General features: G+C 47.7%; 1 protein-coding gene across 1 annotated transcript in view; it reads right to left on the reverse strand.

The window, feature by feature from the left end:
• Nucleotides 1-13,455, reverse strand: part of DNAJC2 (DnaJ heat shock protein family (Hsp40) member C2) — a 127,509-nt gene that overhangs the window by 67,317 nt on the left and 46,737 nt on the right.

Below are 13,455 nucleotides of genomic sequence, written 5' to 3' on the forward strand. Positions count from 1 at the left end.
TTAAGGTTTTTATATACCGGCAATCATGAGGACATATCTTGCTGGTTTACATGAAACGGGGTGCATTAAATACATCAAACTAAAACTGTGGTGATCGAAGGAAACAGTTACAATTAACAAGGGTCACAGAACTTGGAGAAGAAGGAAGAGATAGGAAAGAATAACTGGTTAGACAACTGGTTAGACTGGTTAGACATGTTCAGACCGCACCTTGAATACTGTGTACAATTCTGGTCGCCGCATCTCAAAAAAGATATAGTTGCGATTGAGAAGGGCGACCAAAATGATAAAGGGAATGGAACAGCTCCCCTATGAGGAAAGACTATAGAGGTTAGGACTTTTCAGCTTGGAGAAGAGACAGCTGAGGGGGGATATGATAGAGGTGTTTAAAATCTTGAGAGGTCTAGAACGGGTAGATGTGAATCGGTTTTTTACTCTTTCGGATAATAGAAAGACTAGGGGGCACTCCATGAAGTTAGCATGTGGCACATTTAAAACTAGTCGGAGAAAGTTCTTTTTCACTCAACGCACAATTAAACTCTGGAATTTGTTGCCAGAAGATGTAGTTAGTGCAGTTAGTATAGCTGTGTTTAAAAAAGGATTGGATAAATTCTTGGAGGAGAAGTCCATTACCTGCTATTAATTAAGTTGACTTAGATAATAACCACCGCTATTACTAGCAACGGAAACATGGAATAGATTTAGTTTTTGGGTACTTGCCAGGTTCATATGGCCTGGATTGGCCACTGTTGGAAACAGGATGCTGGGCTTGATGGACCCTTGGTCTGACCCAGTATGACATGTTCTTATGTTCTTAAATAACGCAACAGCACTCGACGAATATCCAACAAATGGAGCTCCTTGGCCATCCAATTCAGGAAAGCAGGAAATTCTATAATCTGATTCAGTTGAGAACAGGAAACCACCTTAGGTAGGAATGAGGGAACAGTATGCAATAACACTCCCAAGATTCTCAAAAAGGGCTCCCTACAGGACAAAGCCTGCAGCTCCGAAATTCTTCAAGCTGAACAAATCACTATCAGAAAAGCTACCTTCAATGATGCCTTCCTCAACAAGTCAAATGGAGGCCTACAAAGCACCCGCAAAACTAAGTTCAAACTCCACGCCGGACACAACCTATGCACTGGTGGAAGCAGATGCTTGATCCCCTTCATAAACCTCACTACATCTGGATGTGAAGCCAACTACCTCCCTCAGAGCGTACCTCTACTACCTGAACCCACAGGGAATTGTAAGCTAAGACCTTGGAAAGGCCGTGTTGCAGGAATGCCAACACCAGTGGAATATCCACCCGCAACGGGTCAAGGCCTTCCTCCACACAATAGTTGTCATACACCATACCCGGACATATGCCATAGACGTGGCCAGCCTCCTAGCCTGAAGCAAAGTGGAAATCACTAGTTCCAAGTAACTCTTCAATTGCAAACGTCTCCTCTCAAAAGCCAAGCAGCATGACAAAAGAGATTCACCCAATCCGAGAAAATAGGACCTTGTCTTAACAGTCCCTGCAAATGAGCCAACTTCAGGAGCCCGTCCACTGCGAGCTGTACCAAATCCAGGAACCACAGGTGACATGGCCACTCTGGAGTGACCAGAACCACTTGGTCTGGATGCCTCTCAATGCAGCTTAACACCCGGCCTATTAGACACCACAAGGGGAACAGAAGAATCACTGTAGGCCAAGGAAGAACCAGAGCATCTATGCCCTCGGCTCTGACCTCTTGTCTGCAGCTGAAAAAACTTGCCACTTTGACATTGCTCCTGGACGCCATCAGATCCAGGCTTGGAGTGCCCCAATGCAAGCAGATAAGACTGAAGATTTCCATCAACAACTCCCATTCTCCCAGGTCCAGCTGTTGCCGGCTGAGATGGTCCATCTGCACATTTGTCTACTCCCGACACATGAGATGCGGCTATCCCCTTCAAATTTAGTTCCACCCAGGGCCACTGAGCAACTCTTCATTCTCCCCTACTGATTGACATATGCCACTGTAGTGACATTGGCTGAAAAAAGCTCTGTTTGACCCAGGGCCAGCAGAAGGAACGCCAACAACGCTCTGCACACTGCCCTCATTTCCAAATGATTGATAGACAATGCTGCTTCTGCTGGTGACCACAGACCTTGCACTAACTGTCCCTGGCAACCACTCCCCAACTCTTGAGGCTGTCATCCATGGTCACCACCTTCCAGTACGGAACCTCCAGATCCACCCCCTTTTCCAAATTGGGCTGACACAGCCACCAAGAGAGACTGGACCTGGAGACCCCCAGCAGCGGCAATGGCCGATGAAATTCCTCTGACAATGGATTGCACCGCGATAGCAGCACCCCTGGAGAAGATGTATGTGGTCAAAGGCCCAAGGCACCAAATCCAAGATAGATGCCATCGACCCAAGCACCTGAAGATAATCCCAAACCCTGGGGACTGACATCTGCAGCAACCGTCCCACCGGAGCTTGCAACTTCTGAATCCTCTCAGGAGCGAGAAAAACTCTGCCAATACGGGTATCAAATCTCACCCCCAGGTATCCCAGTGTCTGGGTAGGGCACAGGTGATTCTTTGCTCAATTGACCACCCAAGGATTGAACAGATCCAGCATCCTCAGTACCAACTATCAACATTCTTCCTCCGATTTTCCTTGAATCAGCCAGTTGTCCAGATAAAGATGAGCCAGGATCTCCTCCCTGCAGAGAGCCACTGTCATCCCCACCATCACCTTTGCGAATGTGTGCAATGTCGTCGCCAGAAGAACAGGAGGGCACAAAACTGGAAATGTTGCTCCAGGACCATTAAATATTTGTTTGTTTTTATATACCGATGTTCGATCTGGCATATCACTACGGTTTACATTACAACAGTGTTCAATAAGAGTTAGAGTTAGGCTTCTTATTTTACATTGAAACTTTGTATCGTCTGTAACAATATAATTTGGGTTAAAAGTAGTAATAATGACATGGCTTAGAATCAGGCAAGAGTAACAGGTAACAAGTGATAGTGGCAACAACATGGCTTAGGTTCATAAAAGAGTACCAAGAATTTTAACAGTTTGATTTAGAGTAGTATATACAAATTTTATAAATAGGTTCAATGGATGGAATACAGGAATCTTTGATGCTCTGCACTGATGGGTATGTAGAAATAGGCTTCCATCAAGTCCGGAGACGCCAGAAAGTCTCCTTAATGAACCGCCACTATAACTGTTAGCAGTCTTTCCAAATGGAAATGGGGAACGTGCAGAGAGACACTTACATTCTGCAGATCAAGAATGGGACGAAAGAACCCCTCCTTCTTTGGAATGACAAAGTAAGTTGAATACCTTCCATGACCTCATTCCATCGTCAGAACCGAACTATCGCAGCTAGTTCCTGAAGGCGCTCCAATGTGGCTCGAGTCGCTTGTTGCCTTCCTCTTGCCCCACAGTGAGATATCACAAACACAACCCTGACAGGGCAAGAAAATTCTAACATATAGCTGTCCCTTATTACCTCTGGAACATAAGAACATAAGAAAATGCCATACTGGGTCAGACCAAGGGTCCATCAAGCCCAGCATCCTGTTTCCAACAGTGGCCAATCCAGGCCATAAAAACCTGGCAAGTACCCAAAAACTAAGTCTATTCCATGTAACCATTGCTAATGGCAGTGGCTATTCTCTAAGTGAACTTAGTAGCAGGTAATGGACTTCTCCTCCAAGAACTTATCCAATCCTTTTTTAAACACAGCTATACTAACTGCACGAACCACATTCTCTGGCAACAAATTCCAGAGTTTAATTGTGCGTTGAGTAAAAAAGAACTCTCTCAGATTAGTTTTAAATGTGCCCCATGCTAACTTCATGGAGTGTCCCCTAGTCTTTCTACTAACCGAAAGAGTAAATAACCGATTCACATCTACCCGTTCTAGACCTCTCATGATTTTAAACACCTCTATCATATCCCCCCTCAGTCGTCTCTTCTCCAAGCTGAAAAGTCCTAACCTCTTTAGTCTTTCCTCATAGGGGAGTTGTTCCATTCCCCTTATCATTTTGGTAGCCCTTCTCTGTACCTTCTCCATCGCAATTATATCTTTTTTGAGATGCGGCGACCAGAATTGTACACAGTATTCAAGGTGCGGTCTCACCATGGAGCGATACAGAGGCATTATGACATTTTCCGTTTTATTCATCATTCCTTTTCTAATAATTCCCAACATTCTGTTTGCTTTTTTGACTGCCGCAGCACACTGAACCGACGATTTCAATGTGTTATCCACTATGACACCTAGATCTCTTTCTTGGGTTGTAGCACCTAATATGGAACCCAACATCGTGTAATTATAGCATGGGTTATTTTTCCCTATATGCATCACCTTGCACTTATCCACATTAAATTTCATCTGCCATTTGGATGCCCAATTTTCCAGTCTCACAAGGTCTTCCTGCAATTTATCAAAATCTGCTTGTGATTTAACTACTCTGAACAATTTTGTGTCATCTGCAAATTTGATTATCTCACTCGTCGTATTTCTTTCCAGATCATTTATAAATATATTGAACAGTAAGGGTCCCAATACAGATCCCTGAGGCACTCCACTGTCCACTCCCTTCCACTGAGAAAATTGCCCATTTAATCCTACTCTCTGTTTCCTGTCTTTTAGCCAGTTTGCAATCCACGGAAGGACATCGCCACCTATCCCATGACTTTTTACTTTTCCTAGAAGCCTCTCATGAGGAACTTTGTCAAACGCCTTCTGAAAATCCAAGTATACTATATCTACCGGTTCACCTTTATCCACATGTTTATTAACTCCTTCAAAAAAGTGAAGCAGATTTGTGAGGCAAGACTTGCCCTGGGTAAAGCCATGCTGACCATTGATCCGAGGTAATTCTGGTCCACTCCTCATAAAACAGTGACAGACAGGCCCCCAACTGCCACATCAAGAGAGTGGACTCCGCTGGCTTCATTGAGAAGCCATATTGCCACCAGCCCCCTGGCCAGAGCTCTCTCTGGGAGTTCTACGGGCACCTCAAAAGGACTCCTATCATCCAGATTCCCTGTTTCTGCCCCGTCACTGGCACAGAATCCTTCAGGGAACTAAACAGTCATCAAAATTGTCATCCTTCCTGAAAATGGGAACAAGGTGGAAAAATCTTTCAGGCGGTCTTCCTGTCCTCTAGCAAATTACGACCTTTTGCCTCTCCCAGCACCTTAATCAATTGTTCCAGGTCCTCCCTGAACAACGATTTTCCCTTGAAGGGAAGATTGCAGAGCTGAGACTTCGACCACATGTCAGACGACCAATTTCGCAACCACAACAAACGGCGTGCTGAGACCATAATCCTGGCCAAAGTCCGAATCAGGTCATAAAGAGCATCCGCCTCATAAGCAATTCCAGCCTCCACCTGAGCTGCCTGGCTATCAGAACTAGCGTCTGCTGAGGACTTCTCCTGAGAAATCATGAGAGGTCTAGAACGGGTAGATGTGAATCGGTTATTTACGCTTTCGGATAATAGAAAGACTAGGGGGCACTCTATGAAGTTAGCATGTGGCACATTTAAAACTAATTGGAGAAAGTTCTTTTTCACTCAACGCACAATTAAACTCTGGAATTTGTTGCCAGAGGATGTGGTTAGTGCAGTTAGTATAGCTGTGTTTAAAAAAGGATTGGATAAGTTCTTGGAGAAGTCCATTACCTGCTATTAAGTTGACTTAGAAATTAGCCACTGCTATTACTAGCAACGGTAACATGGAATAGACTTAGTTTTTGGGTACTTGCCAGGTTCTTATGGCCCGGATTGGCCACTGTTGGAAACAGGATGCTGGGCTTGATGGACACTTGGTCTGACTCAGTATGGCATGTTCTTATGACTTCTAGCCCAGCGCAAACACGCCCTCTGCATAAGGCTACTACACATCGTAGCTCGCAGATTCAAAGCCGAGAGTTCGAACATCCGCTTCAGGTGAATTTCCAGCTTACAGTCCTGTGTGTCCTTTAAACGCCAATGAACCCGCCACAGGGATAACTGTCTTCTTGGTTACCGCTGAAACCAAAGCATCCACCTTGGGCAACTCCAACAGCTGAAGAACTTCCTCCATTAGAGGATGCAACTTCGCCATAGCCCTAGCCATCTTCAGGCCCACCTCTGGGAAATCCCATTCCCAGATTACCAGCTTCTTGATCTTTTTCGGGAGCAGAAACACTTTTAGAGGGCCCCAAAAGCCAACCAAGCCTGGGTTCACCCCTCTGACTCCTCCTACACCAATTTAATACCCAGCTCCTTCAGGACATGGGGAATAAGTGGTTTCAACTCCTCCTTACAGAACAGCTGAACCACATGGGGGTCATCTCCTTCAGCTACCAGAACCTCCTCTGGATCTGCCATGTGCTTATCCACGCCCTGATCGATATTCACTGCGGGATCCGCTGGGTCCACAGGATCCACCCCTGGAGTGACCCCAGAGTCATTACCTGGATCTTCCGAACCACCATCCCCTCCAGGGTAGTCAAGGCCCATCTGACGCAGGTGGTCTCCTGACCCCCTGACCAAAGAGTTCCTTGGTGCCTTCGTAGCAGGGTGAGACTGATGGCTCACAGCCCACTTAGATCCCGCACTCTTCTTGGACAAAATCTGTGTAAAATCAGTTATCCTCTTCCTCATCTGACCCAGGGCTAGCCACCTCATCCTCCTCTCCCAACTCTTCTCCTGATGGAATCACCGGCAACAACAGGGGAGGGGAGTTCCTGTGCTCCAGGTCAGTCCTGCTCCTAGCTGATGCTTTCCTCCTGCCTGAGAGGCCCTCCAGACTTCCTGTAGAGTCTGACAAAGGACCCTAAGACCGCATGGTCCTTCTTCTGGCCTCGGTCCACCCAGAGGCCCCCCTCACTGCCAGAGGCACAATCGCAGCATAATGCCTCTGAATTAAGCTACCCCCGAAGCAAGCTGCAGAAACAGCATGCTTTCCTTGTGCTGGGAACCTGGCATCGGCGCCATCTTGAATACATACGGCTTGGCCTGCTAAAACGCCGTGAAAAAACTGCATGGTCGCAGCGTGGGGACACAGGCAAACGCAGTCTTCAGCTCCCTGAGTTGCCCGCCACTACTCACCCCCTCAAAAATCACTTCCTTCCCAGCCCAGGCCTGCCCTAAGCAGCAAGGAACAGCCCAAACGCTGTTGCTGCAAACCTCTTTTTTTTTTTTTCTTAAACTCTTAAAAACATAAGATGGGTCCATCAAGCCCAACAGCCTGTTTCCAACAGTGGCCAATCCAGGCTATAAGTACATGGGCAAGTATCCAAACACTAAGTAGATCCCATGCTACTGATGCCAGTAATAGCAGTGGTTATTCCTTAAGTCAACTTGATTAATAGCAGTTTATGGACTTCTCCTCCATGAACTTATCAAACCTTTTTTAAACCCAGCTACACTAACCACATCCTCTGGCAACAAATTCCAGAACTTAATTGTAGCCTGGAGCACATGCCATCTTGAAATAAAATTTAATTTTATATGGCATAAATCGATACACCATGGCTGTGCTTTGTGCGAACAGTTTATTCTCAATGAAAATGTCTGCAGTATTTACACACATTGCTTCTCTAATGTATGCAAATCTCTTTCCTGCATATGCCTTGTAGAGAACCTGAAACCCAGACCAAGAGAAGAGCCACTGCTCTCCATGTAGATTGGGGCACACCTCCAGTTCAGAGAAAGCTAAAGCTGAATTAGCCGATCCGATTCAACTTATTTTGACCAACCAGACAAATGATTTTGCCAATTTTTAGTACACACCACCTCAGCACTTGGGGCATGCACTTCAGGCAAGTAAGTTTTCTCAGCTCCGGTACACTGAAACCATCAGGATAGCTCCTGTCATTCGAAAATCATGATTTAAGCCCTGTTTCTGATTTTTTATGCCTAAAATAAAAACTACCAAAATATAGTACACAAAACTCAGATGTAGCAACATTAACTCATAAGAAAAATATGTAATGTATAATTTTCTCTTTACTCTCACCAAACCTATTATGAAGGCATCAGCATTTTACTGCATACTGGATCATATACAATCACAGATCCAAACAGTAAACATTTTCTGGATAATTTTTTTAAGTAATTTTCAAATTTATGCATATAAAATAAAAGGAAATCACTTCCCATTTCTATCACTGCCCACCGCCTAAAACAAAAACTAACCAGGGTAATCAGAGCAATCCCACAGCTATAGGAAATGTCAGCCTTCCACCCACAGCATTTACATTCCTAATTCTACAGATTCTGCTAAGGAGATTTCCTCCCTTCTAGTACAGTGAATTTCCCAATATAGCCTCGGGGCAGCTATATCCCAGTATGCATCTGAATCAATCGCGGCGAATCTCACCAGCAGTAAATAAATGAAGTATTACATTTCTATCTAGTGTTACATATCATAAGCTGGGAGACAGCTGCACAGAATACACTAAAAATATGTATTCTCTCACATAGTCTCCAGAGCTAAATGATACATTCTCACTAGGCCTTCTTGTAAAAGAACAGGGCTACAGTTGAATCTTACTTGGAGAGTTCAGTGGATAAAGGAAAATTGGTTCTTACCTGCTAATTTTCACTCCTGTAGTACCACGGATCAGTCCAGACTCCTGGGTTTATTCATCCCTGCCAGCAGATGGAGACAAAGAAAGCTTCACTGACACTGCTTGACAAGCCCTGACGCTACCTGCAGTACCTCAGTATTGATCTGTACCCAAGCCAAAATATTATGTAAAAAAAAACAAAACAAAACTACAACTTCTTGTAGGGGGGGGGGGGGGGGGGAACAGACCTTCCGCACCGGAGAATGCAAATTCTTAACTCCCCGAAGGAACCTCAGCACATCAAGATGGGACGATAAGGTGTAGCCCTCAACTTTTCCCTGTAAGCAGGCTAGAGCCACTACCTGCACCCTAAGAGAGTTAAAGGCAAGGCCTTTAGCTAAACCTTCTTGTAGGAAAGACAAAACATGGGACAATGAGGCGCGAACCGCCAGAATCCCTTTGGTCATACACCAAGCCTCAAAAACCTTCCAAACCCGAATGTACGAGAGGGAAGTAGACTTCTGCCTAGCCCGCAAAAGCATGGAGATCACCACCTCTGGGTATCCTTTCCACTTCAAGCATCGCCTCTCAAAAGCCAAGCTGCTAGACAAAAGCAATTTGCCTGGTCGGAAAATATGGGTCCCTGATTGAGACAACACGGAAGGTGACTGAGGTGTAGCGGTCTGTCCACTGCTAGATTGACGAGATCTGCAAACCACAGCCGACAAGACCACTCCAGGGCTACTAGCACCACATCCTCTGGATGCTTTTCTATTTGACGCAACAGCCTGCCCACCAGAGGCCATGAGGGGAAAACAAAGCAGGATACCCCCCGAGGCCAGGGTACCGCCAGAGCATCGACCCCCTTGGTCCCGTACTCTCTCCTGTGGCTGAAAAACCGAGGTGCTTTCACATTGAGCCGAGTCGCCATCAAATCGACATGAGGACAACCCCACCGGTTTTGGATGAGCTGCATTGCTGAATCTGCCAATTCCTCTTGCCTGGATCTAAGCTCTTGCGATTGAGAAAATCGGCCTGGATGTTGTCGATGCCTGCAATATGAGACGCAGATAACTGAACCAAGTACTGTTCCCCCCCAGTGAAACAGCTCTTGAGCATCCAGGCCCCCCCCCCATTTCTTGGTGCCACCCTGACAATTGATGTAAGCTACTGACGTTGCATTGTCCGTCAGAACCCTGACCGAGTGAGGAAGGTGAGGCGTGCCAGCCGCACTGCCCTGGTCTCCAACCGATTAAATAGGCCACGAGGCTTCTTCTGAAGACCAAGTGCTTTGGGCTGACTGCCATTCGCAGACCACCCCCCAACAGAGAGACTGGCATCGGTAGTAAGAACCACCCAATCCGGAAGCTCCAGATTGACACCACGCTGTAGATTGGATGACTGCAGCCACCATGAGAGGCTGACCTGTGCAGACACATCCAGCAAGACCGGTTGAAGAAAGGCCTCTGACAGCGGATTCCACCTCTCCAACAGAGCCCTTTGAAGCGGTCGCATATGTGCGAAGGCCCACGGCACTAGCTCCAAAATGGAGGCAATTGACCCCAGTACCTGCAAAAAATCCCAGGCTCAGGGTACCCTCAATGCCCAACAAGTGCCGAACTTGTGAATGTAACTTGGTCATTCTCTCCTCTGTGAGAAACACCTTGCCCTGCCTCGTGTTGAAACGAGCCCCGAGGTAGTCGAGTGTCTGAGATGCTTCTAAGTGATTCTTTGCCCGATTGACCACCCAGCCGAGAGACTCTAGCAGGCAAATAACATTTTGCACTGCGGCGTGACACCCGTCTAATGACTTCTCCTGAATCAGTCAATCCAACAGTTGGACAAGATCTTCTGCTGTCCTTAAAATGCGACCGGGACTGAAAAGCCAATCAAGATAAGGGTGCACCAGCACTCCCTCAGGCCAAAGAGCCGCCGCCATCACCACCACCATAACCTTGGTGAATGTGCAGGGAGCTGTGGCCAGATCAAAGGGGAGAGCCTGGAACTGGAAATGCTGATTCAGCACTGCAAATCTCAGGCAGCGCTGGTGATCCTGACGAATAGGTATATGAAGATACGCCTCCATCAGATCCAGGGAAGCCAGAAACTCCTGGTTGCACACAGTCACAATCACTAAACAAAGTCTCCACGCGAAACCGCTGGACCTCCAATGGTGCATTTACTCGCTTGAGGTCCAAAACGGGGCGAAATGTGCCTTCTTTCTTTGGCACCATGAAATATAGTATCGACCTGCGCCCTGTTTGTCCAGAGGAACTGGGATTACTGCCCCTAAGTCGCGCAAACTGTGCAAAGTCTCCTGAACTGTGCGATGCTTTTCCGAAAACTTGCAGGAAGAGACTAGGAACAGGACGTGAATGGGACACGCAAACTCTAACGTGCAACTGTCTCTTAATCCACTGAGGACCCACTGATCCTGCGTAACCTTGGTCCACTCCCCATAAAACCGCGCTAGGCAACCTCCTATTCAGGGAACGGCAGAGTGAACTGGCCTCACCTCATTGGAAGGCCTTGGCCCCTGTAGCTCCCCCACCCATAGGAGCCTTGAAAGGCCTCCGGTCGCCCCGAAAGGACTGACCCCAAGCCAGGCCTCGAGGTGGAAATGGTTTCTGTGATGCTGCGGAACCTCTAGTTGGACAAGGTCTTCTGCTGTCCCTAAAATGCGACCGGGACTGAAAAGCCTGCCTATTCAGAGGCTTGTCCTCTGGTAACTTATGCACCTTTGTCTCGCCCACCTGTTTCATCAGCTGTTTCAAATCCTCCCCAAACAACAGGCACCCCTTGAAGGGTAACAAACCTAACTGGGACTTAGAAGACATATCCACGGACCAATTACGAAGCCATAACAAATGCCTGGCCGCTATGATGGAACCCATAATCCAAGACAATGAACGCACCAAATCATAGAGAACATCCGCTACGTACGCGACAGACGCCTCCACGCAATCTGCATTAGAAGCCTCGGAACCCGGTTGCGCTTGCCCGTCCTGAAAACTCTGAACTCAGCACAGACAGGCCCTCTGCATAAAACTGGAGCAAATGGTGGCCCTCAGCCCCCTCAAAATCCTTGTGAGATGAAGCTCCAACTTCCAATCCTGAACATCCTTAAGGGCCACAGCGCCCGCAACCGGAGTAGTGGTCTTTTTAGTCACCGCAGAAACCGCCGCGTCTACCTTCAGAAGCGCAAATAGCTCCAATGTTTGCGCAGGTAAAGGATAGAGTTTCGACATCGCTCTTCCCACCCTTAAACCGGAGTCTGGGGAATTCCACTCCGCTCCACCAACTGCTTCATGGACCTGTGATAGGGAAATGCGGTCGGAGGAACCCTAAGGCCATAGAGGACAGGATGCACTCCTTCTATATCTGGAACCTCCTGAGGGGCTTTCAACCCCAGCTCCTCAAGAACCTAAGGGAGTAGAGGCACCAACTTCTCCCTCCGGAACCCCCCCGAGAATTTTAGGGTCATCCCCCTTCAGAATGTCAAGTGGCCCCTGATCATCGCTGAGTGCTCCCGACACTGCCACCATATCCCTGGGGGGGGAGGGGGAGCCTGAGACCGCTAATTCCTCAGCCGTCCACCCTGGACGCAACAAACGCTGAACCCCAGAGGGTCTTAAGTCTCGCGACCGATTGATCCTCGCTGCAGAACCTGAAGGCAGGGGGCACGGACCCAGAGATGCCAGAGCTAACTGTTGACATCCCATACCCTCCTGTTGAGCCAGATAAGCCTGGTGAAGCAGGAGTATAAAATCAGGGAAAAACGGGCAAGAAGCCACAGGCAAGGAAAGGGTCTGATCCCCCACAGGCCCCGGAGCTAGCTCATCTTGCCTACTAGCCCCCACTGAACTCCCATGTCTTTCTAGGGGACTCGGGTGGACCAGGGAAAGCCGCAGAGGGAGATCCCCCGCCCCTTCCGAACATGGCACACGCGAATCAGCATTCAAAATGGCCGCCGCTCCCTCCACGAGGGAGCCAGCAGGCCCAACTCAATCAGCGGCAGCAGCAATATCGGGCCTGACCACAGCTGCCGCGCGCCTCTCAATTTTCCTACATTTCGCAAACATCGGGAGGAGGGAGGGCCCCGAAATGCACGCAGAGCACGGGCCGGCACAGCTGAGACACGCTGGGACCGCATCACAAGTGTGGCAAGGCGAGCCGCAAATCATTCCCCTCAATGTGTTAGGGAAAAAAAAAAGAAAAACCCTAATCAGAAAAAAAAATTAAGTTTGTAGAGCTGATTTTTTTTTTAAACTTTACCAAACTGAAATAAAAAATAGCATGGGGAACTCCTCTCCTAAGGCTGAAGGGAGCTGTCCAGCACAGTTCAGCCACAAGCAAACCAGGAGAGAAAAAACCCCTGAAGAAAAAAGGAGCTGAAAGCTGCCGGAGCAGGCTAGTGGAGGGAAGGGATCTGGACCACCAGATTTATACCCCACGGATCAACCCGGATCGAGCATACAAAAAGGTCACCAACCTCCAGCTAGTCCACCTCAACCAAACAGGGAAAGGGTCCCCTCGGGAACTAAACTCCTTGGAGGAAGGCTCACCAGAAAAAGTAAAAAAAAAAAAAAAGTGACCGAAGACTGCAGGTTTATGCACCAGCTACCATCTGCTGGAGACAGAGAAATACTGAGGTACTGCAGGTAGCACTGGGGCTTATCAAGTAGTGTCAGTGAAGCTTTCTCTGTCTCCATCTGCTGGCAGGGATGAATAAACTCACGAGTCTGGACTGGACTGATCTGGGTACGTACAGGGAACAGAGTTTCCCCTCTTACATGGAAGAAGGTGAAGCAAGTCAGAGGTGCACAGATAATACTGCTCAGCCTGGAAGCCACTGAACGGTGAGTAGAAGACAAGGAATTTCTCTTC

Source organism: Rhinatrema bivittatum, chromosome 9 (genome assembly GCF_901001135.1).
Source record: "Rhinatrema bivittatum chromosome 9, aRhiBiv1.1, whole genome shotgun sequence".
Classification (NCBI taxonomy): Eukaryota; Metazoa; Chordata; class Amphibia; order Gymnophiona; family Rhinatrematidae; genus Rhinatrema; species Rhinatrema bivittatum.